This window comes from Somniosus microcephalus, chromosome 12, assembly GCF_052327205.1.
Source record: "Somniosus microcephalus isolate GS21.2 chromosome 12, FLI_Smic_1.0, whole genome shotgun sequence".
Lineage (NCBI taxonomy): Eukaryota > Metazoa > Chordata > Chondrichthyes > Squaliformes > Somniosidae > Somniosus > Somniosus microcephalus.
Window position 1 is genome coordinate 67,971,782 of NC_140998.1, and position 12,070 is coordinate 67,983,851.

The 12,070-nt window shown below is 43.7% G+C and overlaps 1 protein-coding gene across 5 annotated transcripts in view; it reads right to left on the reverse strand.

Moving 5' to 3' along the window:
* The window catches only part of cdc42bpb (CDC42 binding protein kinase beta (DMPK-like)), a 218,261-nt gene that overhangs the window by 149,264 nt on the left and 56,927 nt on the right, over positions 1-12,070 (reverse strand). The window lies entirely within an intron of this gene.

Consider the following 12,070-nt stretch of genomic DNA (forward strand, 5'->3'; position numbering starts at 1 on the left):
TCTCCCCCGTGCTCCCAGTTATGCAGCGTCCGATTTCAAAATTCTCATCCTTGTTTTCAAATCCCTCCATGGCCTCGCCCCTTCCTACCTCTAATTTCCTTCAGCCCCACAACCACCCCCACAATATCTGCGCTCCTCTAATTCTGCCCTCTTGAGGATCCCAGATTCTATTCGCTCAACCTTTGGTGGCCGTGCCTTCTGTTGCCTTGGCCCCAAGCTCTGGAATTCCCTGCCTAAACCTCTCCGCCTCGCTACCTCTCTTTCCTCCTTTAAGACGCTCCTTCAAACCTACCTCTTTGACCAGGCTTTTGGTCACCTGCCCTAATTTATCCTTGTGGCTCGGTGTCAACATTTTTTTGTCTTAAAATACTCCTGTGCAGCGCCTTGGGACGTCTTACTACATTAAAGGTGCTATATAAATACAAGTTGTTGTTGTAGTAGTAGAATAGTTGCTGATGTAAGAAAAAGGAGGCTTACCATCAAGTAACTTTAAAGTAAGCTTTAAGTAACTTATAAACACACTATATACAAGAGAGGTCTTTACCATGCCTCTGGTAGAAGCCTCTTACAATACTGAACAGACCAGTATTTATACCAGTCCAACAGGAAGTGACACATGACAGGAAGTGAGGTATGTACACAGTTCATAGTTCACAGTTCACAGGAAGTGATGACATAACTTCCCGGAAGTTATTATTTTTATCACATTCTTCCCTCCTGCAGGTTTAGGAGGCTGTGGTCTACCTTTGGGTCCGCAGCCGCCGAACAAGGAAGAGTCGCACCCGTTTGGATTCCCGTCGTAGAGGGTCGCTGGTCCGCTTACATGCAGTTGGCCATTGGTCAGAGTCCGTGTGGCCTGGATTGCCCTGTGAAGGGTCGGGGAGATCATGGCTTCGAGTACGAGCCCCAATAGGTTCAAAGTCGGACTGCCTCTGTTCAGAGGGAGGTGCAGAGCTGGTCTGTGGTGGACCAGTACTTTCATGCGTGGTACTGGGAGGGTCGCAACCTTGAGCACGGGGTTCTACCGGCACCAAGCTAGTTGGTGTCCGATCAGGATCCTGGAGAGGGGTACCCGATAGGTCCCAAGAGTTTCCTGGTGAAATGCCATCACCCGATGTCCCACTAGGTCCTGGTGGGCAGGGAGCCAGATCCCGTAATGATACGGTAGATTCTCGGCCGTCAGAATATCGTATGTTTGCATAGGTGGGGTTGGCATCGGTTAGTTCGACCTCGTCTACAAGAGGGTCATTTTTAGACGTCCGAACGTATCTTCGGAGTAATACAGGTCCAGGAGTAGTTAGCCATGACGGGAGTGATGTCCCATGAGATGAGCGACGCTGGAATCCAAAGAACCGCTCATGAGGTGTAGTATTTGTGGCTGTAGAAAGCAGGGACCGTATAGAGTGCAATGCATCCGGAAGCACTGTTTCCCATTGCTGGTCTGGTAGGCCCCGAGATCTTAAAGCGAGACGTACGGAATTCCAGATGATACCGTTATACCTCTCTACCTGCCCATTTCCGATGGGATGGTATGGTGTTGTTTTGCTTGTAGCAATTCCCCGTTCTGAGAGGTAGTCCTCGAGTTCCCTCGACATAAAGGATGGACCCCGATCTGAGTGAATAAGCGCCGGCATGCCACAGAGAGAAAATACCTGCTCAAGGCAGCAGATTACTGTGGACGCCAGCATATTGGAGCAGGGGAAGGCAAATGGAAAACGTGAATATTCGTCGATCATGGTGAGCAAATATGTGTTCCGAGTTGAAGAGGGCACTGGGCCCTTAAAATCAATGCTAAGTCGTTGCATCGGTTGGGTTGCATGTATGAGTATACCATCTGAGGGGCGGAAGAACTGAGGTTTTAATTCCGCACAAAGCCGGCATTCTGAGCATATTTTCTTTACATCTCCAGTGGAAAAAGGGAGATTCCATGATCGTACGAAATGTAGCATGCGCGTAACGCCAGGATGACACAAACCATTGTGGACATCCATGAGAGTGGAGGATGACATAGTGGAGCAGAATGCCCGTGTGAGGGTGTCCGGGGCCACATTCTCCTTGCCAGGCCGATAGAGAATGGTATAACCAAAAGAGGCCAGTTCCATCCTCCAAAGTTGTATTTTATTATTCTTAATTTTGGTTCGTTTTCTATTATCGAGCATGAAGGCGACTGATCGTTGGTCCGTGATCAATGTAAAGTGCTGGAGAGCTAGAAAATGGTTCCACTTCCGTACTGCCTCTATGATGGCTGTGGCTTCTTTCTCAACCGGAGGATAATGTAGCTCGGCACCTTGTAAGGTCCTGGACATAAATGCTACAGGACGACCTTCCTGATTCAGAGTAGCTGAGATCGCCACCTCCGAGGCATCACATTCAACCACGAAAGGGAGATTCTCATCAATGGAGGGAAGAGCCGCTTTCTCCAACTGTTTTTTGAGAAGGTTAAAGGCTGCAACAGCCGCTGTTCCCAGTGGAAATGATCTAGCATGCAGCAAGGGTTGGATTTTGTCCGAAAAATGAGGAATCCATTTAGCGTAGTATGCAAACAGACCGAGAGCCCGACGTAAAGAAGCCGGATTCTTAGGTGACGGGAGCTCTTGGAGCGGGCGAAGTCTTTCTGGGTCTGGCTTAATGATACCATTGCCTACGCAGTAGCCAAGGATGTTGATGGTCGGTTGCGACTCAACAGATTTGGATTCATTCAGGGTCAAATTACGGCGATGGAGGGCATCCTGAAATTTTTGGAGGTTGGAGTCGTGTTCCTGTTGATCGTGACCTGCAATGGTAATGTTATCAAGATAGGGAAAAGTGTCCCTTAGGTTTTCCTGCTTAACCAGGCCATCCATTGCCCGTTGAAAGACAGCCACTCCATTAGTAACCCCGAATGGGAGGCGACGAAATTGGTACAGCCGTCCATTAGCCTCAAAGGCTGTGTACTGCTTATCTGAGACCTTCAAGGGTAACTGATGATAGGCACTTTTTAAATCGTAAGTTGAGAACACTTTGTATTCGGCCAGTTTATTAACCATATCATCAATGCGTGGCAATGGGTAGGCGTCCAAGTCGGTATATTGATTGATGGTTTGCGAATAATCGATGCATAGTCACTGTTTGTGAGGTTTTAGAGGGTTCTTGACAATGACGACTTGAGCCCGCCAGGGCGACGAACATGGTTCAATGATATCCTCTGCTAGAAGTCGAGAGATTTCAGCCGCAATAAAAGATTGGTCTTCCTGATTAAAGCGCCGCGATTTCGTTATTATCGGTTGGCATTGAGGCGGAATACTGGCAAATAATGAGGGTTCATCAAGTGAAGCTGCTGATAATGCACAAAATGGTAATTTAGACGGTATATTAGAAATAGTAAGTCCGGGTTTGGATCCACCAAACTCAATGGTGAGTTTCTTATGCTGTTTTTGGAAGTCCAGTCCTAAGAGGAGATCACTACATAAGTCCTTGAGCACCGAAAGTCGGGTGGAGAGATACATACGACCATGAAGTGTCATATCAACAACACAAAAGCCGGAGATTCTGGTATTAAGTGATGACTGGGCCATCGCAATTGCCTGGTCCGATGGGAAGACATGTAGTTTCAATTTCGCAACAATCTGTTCCTTAATGAAACTATCAGTACTTCCTGAGTCAATTAAGGCATCTAAGGTATGCCCTTTAATTGAAATTTTTGTGGCTGCATGAGACAGGTTCTGTGGGCAAGCAGCTGTAATTGGTGTCGTTGCACAGAGAGTGGCTAAAACTCTCGGTGTGCTTCTTCGGGAGAGAGCTCGAGAGGAAGCTTGATAGGTCCTAGCTGGAGCATCTTGATAGGCCCTAATTGGGGCAGTTCGGTAGGCCTTAGCTGGATTGGCCCTCGTAGAGGCCCTTGATAGGCAAACTTTAGCAAAGTGTCCTTTTTTCCCGCAATAACTGCAGATTGCATTGCGAGCAGGGCAGGTTTTCCTAGGGTGAAAAGCATCTCCACAAAAGAAGCGTTCCTTCCTAGATTGCCAAGAGGCTGCTAAAGTGGGGTCGTCCTCCTCTTCTTCATCAGAATTAGATTCCCCCATGATAGGGTTCACCTGAGACCGCTTGAATTGTCTGGTTGCAGCTACAGCAGCAGATCGAGATCTGGGCAGCTGATAGAGGTCTGCATTTCTCTTTGCCAAATCCAGTGAACAAGCTAGGTCAAAAGCTTTTTGTAGCTCAAGTGTTTTACTTTCTAGTAGACGCTGGCGTATAAATGGAGAGGCAATCCCGCAGATGAAAGCATCACGAATCATTTCTTGGCGGTACAGCTCAGCTGAGGCTGCCTGAAAGTTACAATCTACGCTGAGCCTGCGAAGTTCTTGCAGGAATTCGTCAATTGATTCCCCTGGCCCTTGTTGGGCTGTGGCCAGTAGATGTCTAGCATAGACCTCATTTGGGGTCTTGGCATACAGTTTCTTAAGTGCCCGAATCACCTCATCGTAATTATCCCATTCATCAACATATTCGAACACTTTTGGGGTCACATAATTGATAAGTATCTTCAATCTAGCAGGAGCATCCGCTTCACATTCATCCAGAAAATTCTCAAAAGTACAGTACCAATGCTTCCATACCCTGCCAGCTGCTGGTGCATTCGGGTCCAAGTCCAGACGAATAGGTCTAAGGATTTTCTCCATGATGGGTGGTTCCCTGGATCCTTAATTCCGAGTTTGTCCGAAGGTCTAGTATTTGAGAGTGTAAATACTAAGTTACTTAAATTGATGTAAGAAAAAGGAGGCTTACCATCAAGTAACTTTAAAGTAAGCTTTAAGTAACTTATAAACACACTATATACAAGAGAGGTCTTTACCATGCCTCTGGTAGAAGCCTCTTACAATACTGAACAGACCAGTATTTATACCAGTCCAACAGGAAGTGACACATGACAGGAAGTGAGGTGTGTACATAGTTCATAGTTCACAGGAAGTGATGACATAACTTCCCAGAAGTTATTATTTTTATCACAGTTGCGAAATGCTCTGGAAACATTACTTTAATTAATTACTAGAAATCTTATTAAAATTTCATTCAAGTATGAATTTGCTTTTAATTGATTAAAGAAACAGCACAACAAAGACAGTGATCAACATTTAAATGCTGTTAAGGAGATGGCTATGTTTTCACTGGCCTCATATAAACTAGTCCAAAACAAAAGTAACTGTCTGACAGCTGTCACTGGTATATACACATCCCAAAGTAGAGACCACTGAAAAATAAACTAGTTTCCAACCTACATGTGCGGCATAAGTACAGGATAGTACATGGCTTACAGTGAGTTACAATGTATTATTTTAATCAAGTGGTTTTAATAACATCCTAAGCCATAAGTGCACAGCTGGAGCAGCTGAACAACTTTAACAAAATGACGACTGAATTATTGCCTTAAGCTCATTGCCAGCTACTCGTTGTTTTACAAGATAGTGTATAGTTCCTTAGAGGTGCCCTGGAAATATAATTAATTCTTTTTACTAAATTAAAACAAGCTATTAATCCATTTTTAAGGGGTGCCCTTTAACAGTAACACAGAGGTTGTCGTGCAGTTCCTCCTGCCATCCAAAAAGTCTCAACATTCTATATTCAGCTATATTTTTAAGTTCCATAAAACATTGGCCTGAAATTTGCAGCGGGTAATAACAGCGAACGAATGGCGTTCGCTGTTATTACCCCTTTGAAACTGACCACAACTTCAGGATGTAGCGCATGCACATCCGAACGCAGAAATCCTGAAGTTGCAGTCAGTCATTCATTCACTGCTCCAACACTGGCTGTGCTGTGGCCTCCCTGCTCCCCCCACCTCCACAGCTGGCTATCAGTGTGATCTGTGAAATCAGGGAAACGGACGAAAACTTTGGCTCTTCCATGGTAATATCGCTGTTAAATACCCCATTAAAAGTTAGACCCTAAACAAAGGGTATGGCCCTGAAGAGAGAGTTTTAATTTTGAGAGTGTTAAATTTATCCATTTTAATAAAAATTACAATTTTTAAGAAACTTTTTTTTAAAAATTTGCAGGTTTGCCTTTTCCCCATGCGAGAGCCCCAATCTTTGTTTTGCTCTCACTAACATTTTTAAGAATAAAAACAGAAAATGCTGGAAATACTCAGGAGGTTAGGCAGCATCTGTGGAGAGAGAAACAGAGTTAATGTTTCAGGTAGATGGCCTTTTGTCAGAACTGGAAAAAGTTAGAAGCGTAAAAGATTTTAAGCAAGTGCAGGGAAAGTGGGGAGGGGAGGAAAGAACAAAAGGGAAGGTCGGTGATCGGGTGGAAGGCAGGAGAGATTAAATAACAAAAGGTATGATTGTACAAAGCAAAAGGAAATGGTAATAGGACAAGTAAAGAAACAAAAGATGGGTCTAGAAGAGGTGTAAATGGGAATGGCAGAATCATCAACAGCTGCCATGTGAAAAAATTGGGGCCGAGGTTATAGTCTGAAATTGTTGAACTCGATGTTGAGTCCAGAAGGCTGTAAAGTGCCTAATTGAAAGATGAGGTGCTGTTCCTCGAGCTTACGTTGAGCTTTGTTGGAACAGTGGAGGAGGCCGAAGACTGAGAGGTCAGAGTGCGAGTGGAGCGGAGAATTAAAGTGACAGTGATCGGAAGCTCGGGGTCACCCTTACGGACTGAACGGAGGTGTTCTGCAAAGCGGTCACCCAATCTGCGTTTGGTCGCCCCAATGTAGTGACCACCACATCGTGAGCAGCGAATACAGTATACTAAATAGCAAGAAGTACAAGTAAATTGCTGTTTCACCTGGAAGGAGTGTTTGGGGCCCTGGACAGTGGGAAAGGGGGGGGGGTGAAAGGGCAGGTGTTGCATCTCTTGCACTTGCAAGGGAAGGTGCCATGGGAAGGGGAGGGGGTGTTCGGGGTGATTGAGGAGTGGAGCAGGGTGTTGCGGAGGGAGCAGTCCCTTCGGAATGCTGAAAGGGTAGGGGAAGATGTGTTTGATGGTCGGATCACGCTGGAGGTGGCGGAAATGGCAGAGGATGATTTGTTGATTGTGGAGGCTGGTGGGGTACAAGGTGAGGACAAGGGGAACCCTTTCATAGTTCTGGGAGGGAGGGGAAGGGGTGAGAGCAGAAATGCAGGAAATGGAACGGACACAGTCGAGGGCCATCCTCAGGTGAGAAAAAAGGAAGACATAGTGGTTAGCACTGTTGCCTCACAGCGCCAGGGACCCGGGTTCAAATCTGGCCTCGGGCGACTGTCTGTGTGGAGTTTGCACATTCTCCCTGTGTCTGCGTGGGTTTCCTCCGGGTGCTCCGGTTTCCTCCCACAGTCCAAAGATGTGCAGGTTAGGTTGATTTGGCTATGATAAATTGACCCTTAGTGTTAGGGGATTAAATACATGGGGTTACGGGGATAGGGTGGGATGTGTGTCGGTGCAGGCTCGATGGGCCGAAATGGCCTCTATCTGCACTGTAGATTCTGTGATTGTGATTCTGTGATAACGGAAGCACTAGTATGGAAGGTGGCGTCGTCAGAACAGGTGCGACGGAGAAACTGGGAGAATGGGATAGAGCCCTTATTGGGAGTGGGGTGGGAGGAAGTGTTTTCCAGGTAGCTGTGGGAGTCAGTGGGCTTATAGTGGATGTTTGTCGATAGTCTAGCCCCAGAAATGGTGACAGAGAAGTCGAGGAAGGGAAGGGAAGAGTCGGAGATGGACCATGTGAAGATGGGGGAAGGGTGGAGATTGGAAGCAAAGTGAATGAAATTTTCTAATTTAGGGAGAGAGCAAGAAACGGCACCGATACGGTCATCAATGTATCGGAAAAAGAGGCAAGGGAGGGACCGGAGTAGAAGTAGAACAAAGAATGTTCCACACACCCACGAAAAGGCAGGCATAGCTAGGACCCATGCGGGTTCCCATAGCAAAACCTTTAATTTGGAGGAAGTGAGCATGAACATTTAAAAAAAATTAGAACCAAAGGAGCTTACTCACTTCCTGGTTCGCTGTCTGAGAATTCTGCATTTTGATTGGCTGCTTGGACAGCTTATTGATGTCACAGCAGCTCGCGTTAAGGATTCCCCATTAACTTGCATTGATTTCAATTGCATGTCGGAAAAGCCGAACTTCTCGTACAGAGGTTGCGAGATCTTTGTGGGAAGCTTACTTCGGGGCCAGCAGCGAACGTCTTTGCTTCACCGCTGACCACAAATTTTGGACCATTGTGTGCTTAATGCTTCTTAATGATTTTTTTTTTTTTTTTTTTTAAATAATAGTCTGCTCTTGTAACTTACTGACTGGTTTTATTATTATTTTTTTTAAACTCTTTCTATTGGTTAAAGTACAGCACATTTTTCTAAGTTAATGTGAGTGTGCATCTTGTGCCTTTTTTCTCCATTTTATTCTGCCTTTTAGGGTAGACTGACCTACATGGAGGCCACTCAAATGCGTCACCAGAATCAATAGTGTGGAGCCTAAAAATTCCTCACCTCTCACTATGGAGAAACAGCCCGACCTCCACCCCCTCCCCTCCCCAGAACAGGATGGCTGAAATTAGCAACTCATATACACTCACAATAAAGAAGGCGTAAACCGGGGCAGTGAATAACCTAAATAATATTTTTGATAATTTGGCAACAATGTCAAACTTGAAAGTTTGCAAGGATAAACCCAAAACAAAAAACTATGAAAAATGGTTTGACCCAGATTGCCATAACATGAGGAAAAAACTCAGAAAAATATCAAACCAAAAACACAGACAGCCAGAAAACGAGGAATTACACCTTACTTATTGTCAGGCACTAGCACAATACAAAAACACACTCAGAACCAAAAAAGAGCAGTATATTAAGAATACACTCAGCTCCATTGAGGAATCCATTGATTCCAATTGTTTCTGGGACAACTGGAATACATTACACAAAAAACAACACGACGAATTGGCCATTCAAAACGGAGACACATGGGAAAACCATTTTGAAAAATTATACCAGAAAAACACACTAAGCCCAGAGCAATACCAAATATGCAAAAAACTGGAAAAGCTCGAATTGGTCATAAAAGATAACCAAAACCCGCTAGACCCCATAATAACTAAAAAAGAGCTATTTGAAAAACTCAAGGACCTGCGACCAGGAAAAGCTTACGGTGCAGATGGCATCCTAAGCGAGATGATTAAACACACGGACGATAAAATGAAATTGGCTATCCTAAAACTCTTCAACTTGGTTCCGAGTGTCGGTCTCTTCCCTGATATCTGGAACAAAGGACTCATAACGCCCATATAAAAAGTGGAGACAAAGTTGACCCAAATAACTATTGAGGCATCTGTGTAAACACTAACCTGGGGAAGGTATTCTGTAATATCATAAACAAAAGACTTATAAACTTCCTTGAGGAGCACAATGTCTTGAGTAAAAGCCAAATTGGATTCCTACCAAACTATAGATCAGATCATATCTTCACCCTACAGACCCTAATTGACAAACATGTTCATCAAAACAAAAGCAAAATTTTTGCCTGCTTTATAGATTTCCAGAAGGCTTTCGATTCCATCTGGCACGATGGTCTATTCTTGAAACTTATTGAAAGTGGTGTAGGGGGAAAAACATATGATGTATACAAACAATAAATGTGCAGTTAAAATTGGAGACAAACAAACAAAATACTTCCCACAGGGGCGTGGTGTGACGCAGGGCTCGCCCATCTCACCGACACGCTTTAATATTTACATAAATGAGTTGGCAAAACTACTTGAACAATCTACAGCACCCGGCCTCACCCTATATGAATCCAAGGTTAAATTCCTCCTCTATGCAGATGACCTGGTTCTGCTGTCACCAACTAAGGAGGGTCTACAGCAGAACCTGGATCTGCTAGAGTCGTACTGTCAGACCTGGGCCCGGACAATAAACCCCCAAAAAACCAAAGTCCTGGTGTTCCAGCAAAGATCTAGACATCAGGGACCCAGAATAAATTTCACACTAGGAACAACTAAAATTGAACAAACCACTAACTACACATACTTGGGCTTAAAAATCAGTTCTACGGGAAATTTTCATCTGGCTGTGAATGAACTGAAAGAGAAAGCAAGAAGGGCTTTCTATGCCATTAAAAAATCAATCCAAATAGAAATCCCAATTAGCATTTGGCTCAAAATTTTCAAATCAGTAATTGAACCAATTGCACTCTATGACAGTGAGGTGTGGGGACCGCTAACACAACAAGAATTTGCAAAATGGGACAAACACCCAATTGAGATCCTACATGCAGAATTCTGTAAAAGTATCCTCCGGACTCAAAGGAAAACCATAAACAATGCATGCAGGGCAGAACTAGGCCAATATCCATTAATAATTACTATCCAAAAAAGAGCCACCAAATTTTGGAAACACCTAAAAATGAGCAACCCCCACTGCTATCATTATGAAGCCCTGAAATGCCAAGAGAGGATCATAAAGAAGAATACCCTCAGTCAACTAGTCCTGGGACTCAGTGAAGTAACTACTAACAATAACCAGCCCCAGGACAGTGACATCGTAGCACAGAGAATTCGACCCAACACAATTGTCACTAAGCAAAAGGAAAAATATCTGTCATATTGGGCAGAAACAACAAAAACCCAAAACAAACTCAATTGCTACTTGGCCCTAAACAGACAATACAACATGGCTGAATACCTGACCACGGCAAAAGATAACAAATTGAGAAAAACCTCGACTATGTACAGACTTAGTGAGCATAGCCTGGCTATCGAAAAAGGCAGACACAGACAGACCTGGCTGACAAGAGAGAACAGGATATGCTCTCACTGCAGTCAGGGAGTGGTGGAAACAGAGATGCACTTCCTCACAGCTTGTGGAAAATATCAGGGCATAAGGGAGAATTTCTACCCAAAATTCACAAAAATATGCCCTGAATTCAGAAATTTGAATGCCGACCAAAAACTCCCATACCTACTAGGGGAACAGAGAAATTGTGTAACCTTAGCGGCACACTATGTTACAGCTCGCCATAAACAGAGGGACAACCATTAAATCTAAGAAAAGAGTATATACAAATTATATGAATGTATATTTATACACTCAGGGATATATCTGTTTATACACTGTATGGATAGATCTGCGTTTATGTGTTCAACCATAAATGTTTTTCGATGCTTTGGCAACATAAGATGTACCTTGTCATGCCAATAAAGTGATTTGAATTGAATTGAGTGGAAAGAATTAAAATTGCATCCTGCCACCTCCAACATTTTCTTATGTGGAGCTGGGCACAGGCTTATTTCATTTCCCCCATTGTACATTAGGCTAAATTTACCTAGTGCTAGTATCAGCCCTTGTTCTTCATGTCTACAATATATTGTCAGCATCATAGAAATAAGAACAATTTAGTTGCAGGGCTAGCATTTATACAGGTTAAGACACAATGATAAATTTCAAAATAACAACAGAAAATGCTGGAAAAACTCAGCAAGTCAGGCAACATCCGTGGAGAGAAATTTGAGTTGACGTTTCGGGTTTGACCCTTCTTCAAAACTGGAGAGAAAAGGAACTCTAGGTTGAAATTGACATTGAGATTACTCCAACAGAAATTATGCAGTGTACTGTAAATGCATTTTTAAAGAATTATACACCACGCAAATAATTTCAGTACTTTACCCTGAAAGCCCTCACCAAGTGGAGGAGATGGTCACAAAATTGAACATTTTGAGTTTAAGATAGAGGACATGATTCACTTCTTCAAAATTTTGAAAATCATGGATAATGTAGATGTGGCAAGTTATTTAACAAATTCTGAAGCAGAACTATAAAATTGGGATTAATGCGAGATCAGAGCTCTCCTTCCCCAATATCCTCCAGATAGACTGCAATTAAATCCAGTTAATGCTTTGTGGGCTCTTACAAACAAGCTGGATAATTAACTGGTTAGTTATAGGAATGGAGATTTTAAATGTAGATAAATCAGCAATTAAACCATGGAGTGCTCTGGATCAAATCCTGTTGGGACCACAGTAATATAAGCTGCGTAATGTAACAACCCAGTCAGGTTTAAACAATGTAGATTGTAATATTAATTTGATGTTCTGGAATGGTTGGTTGCC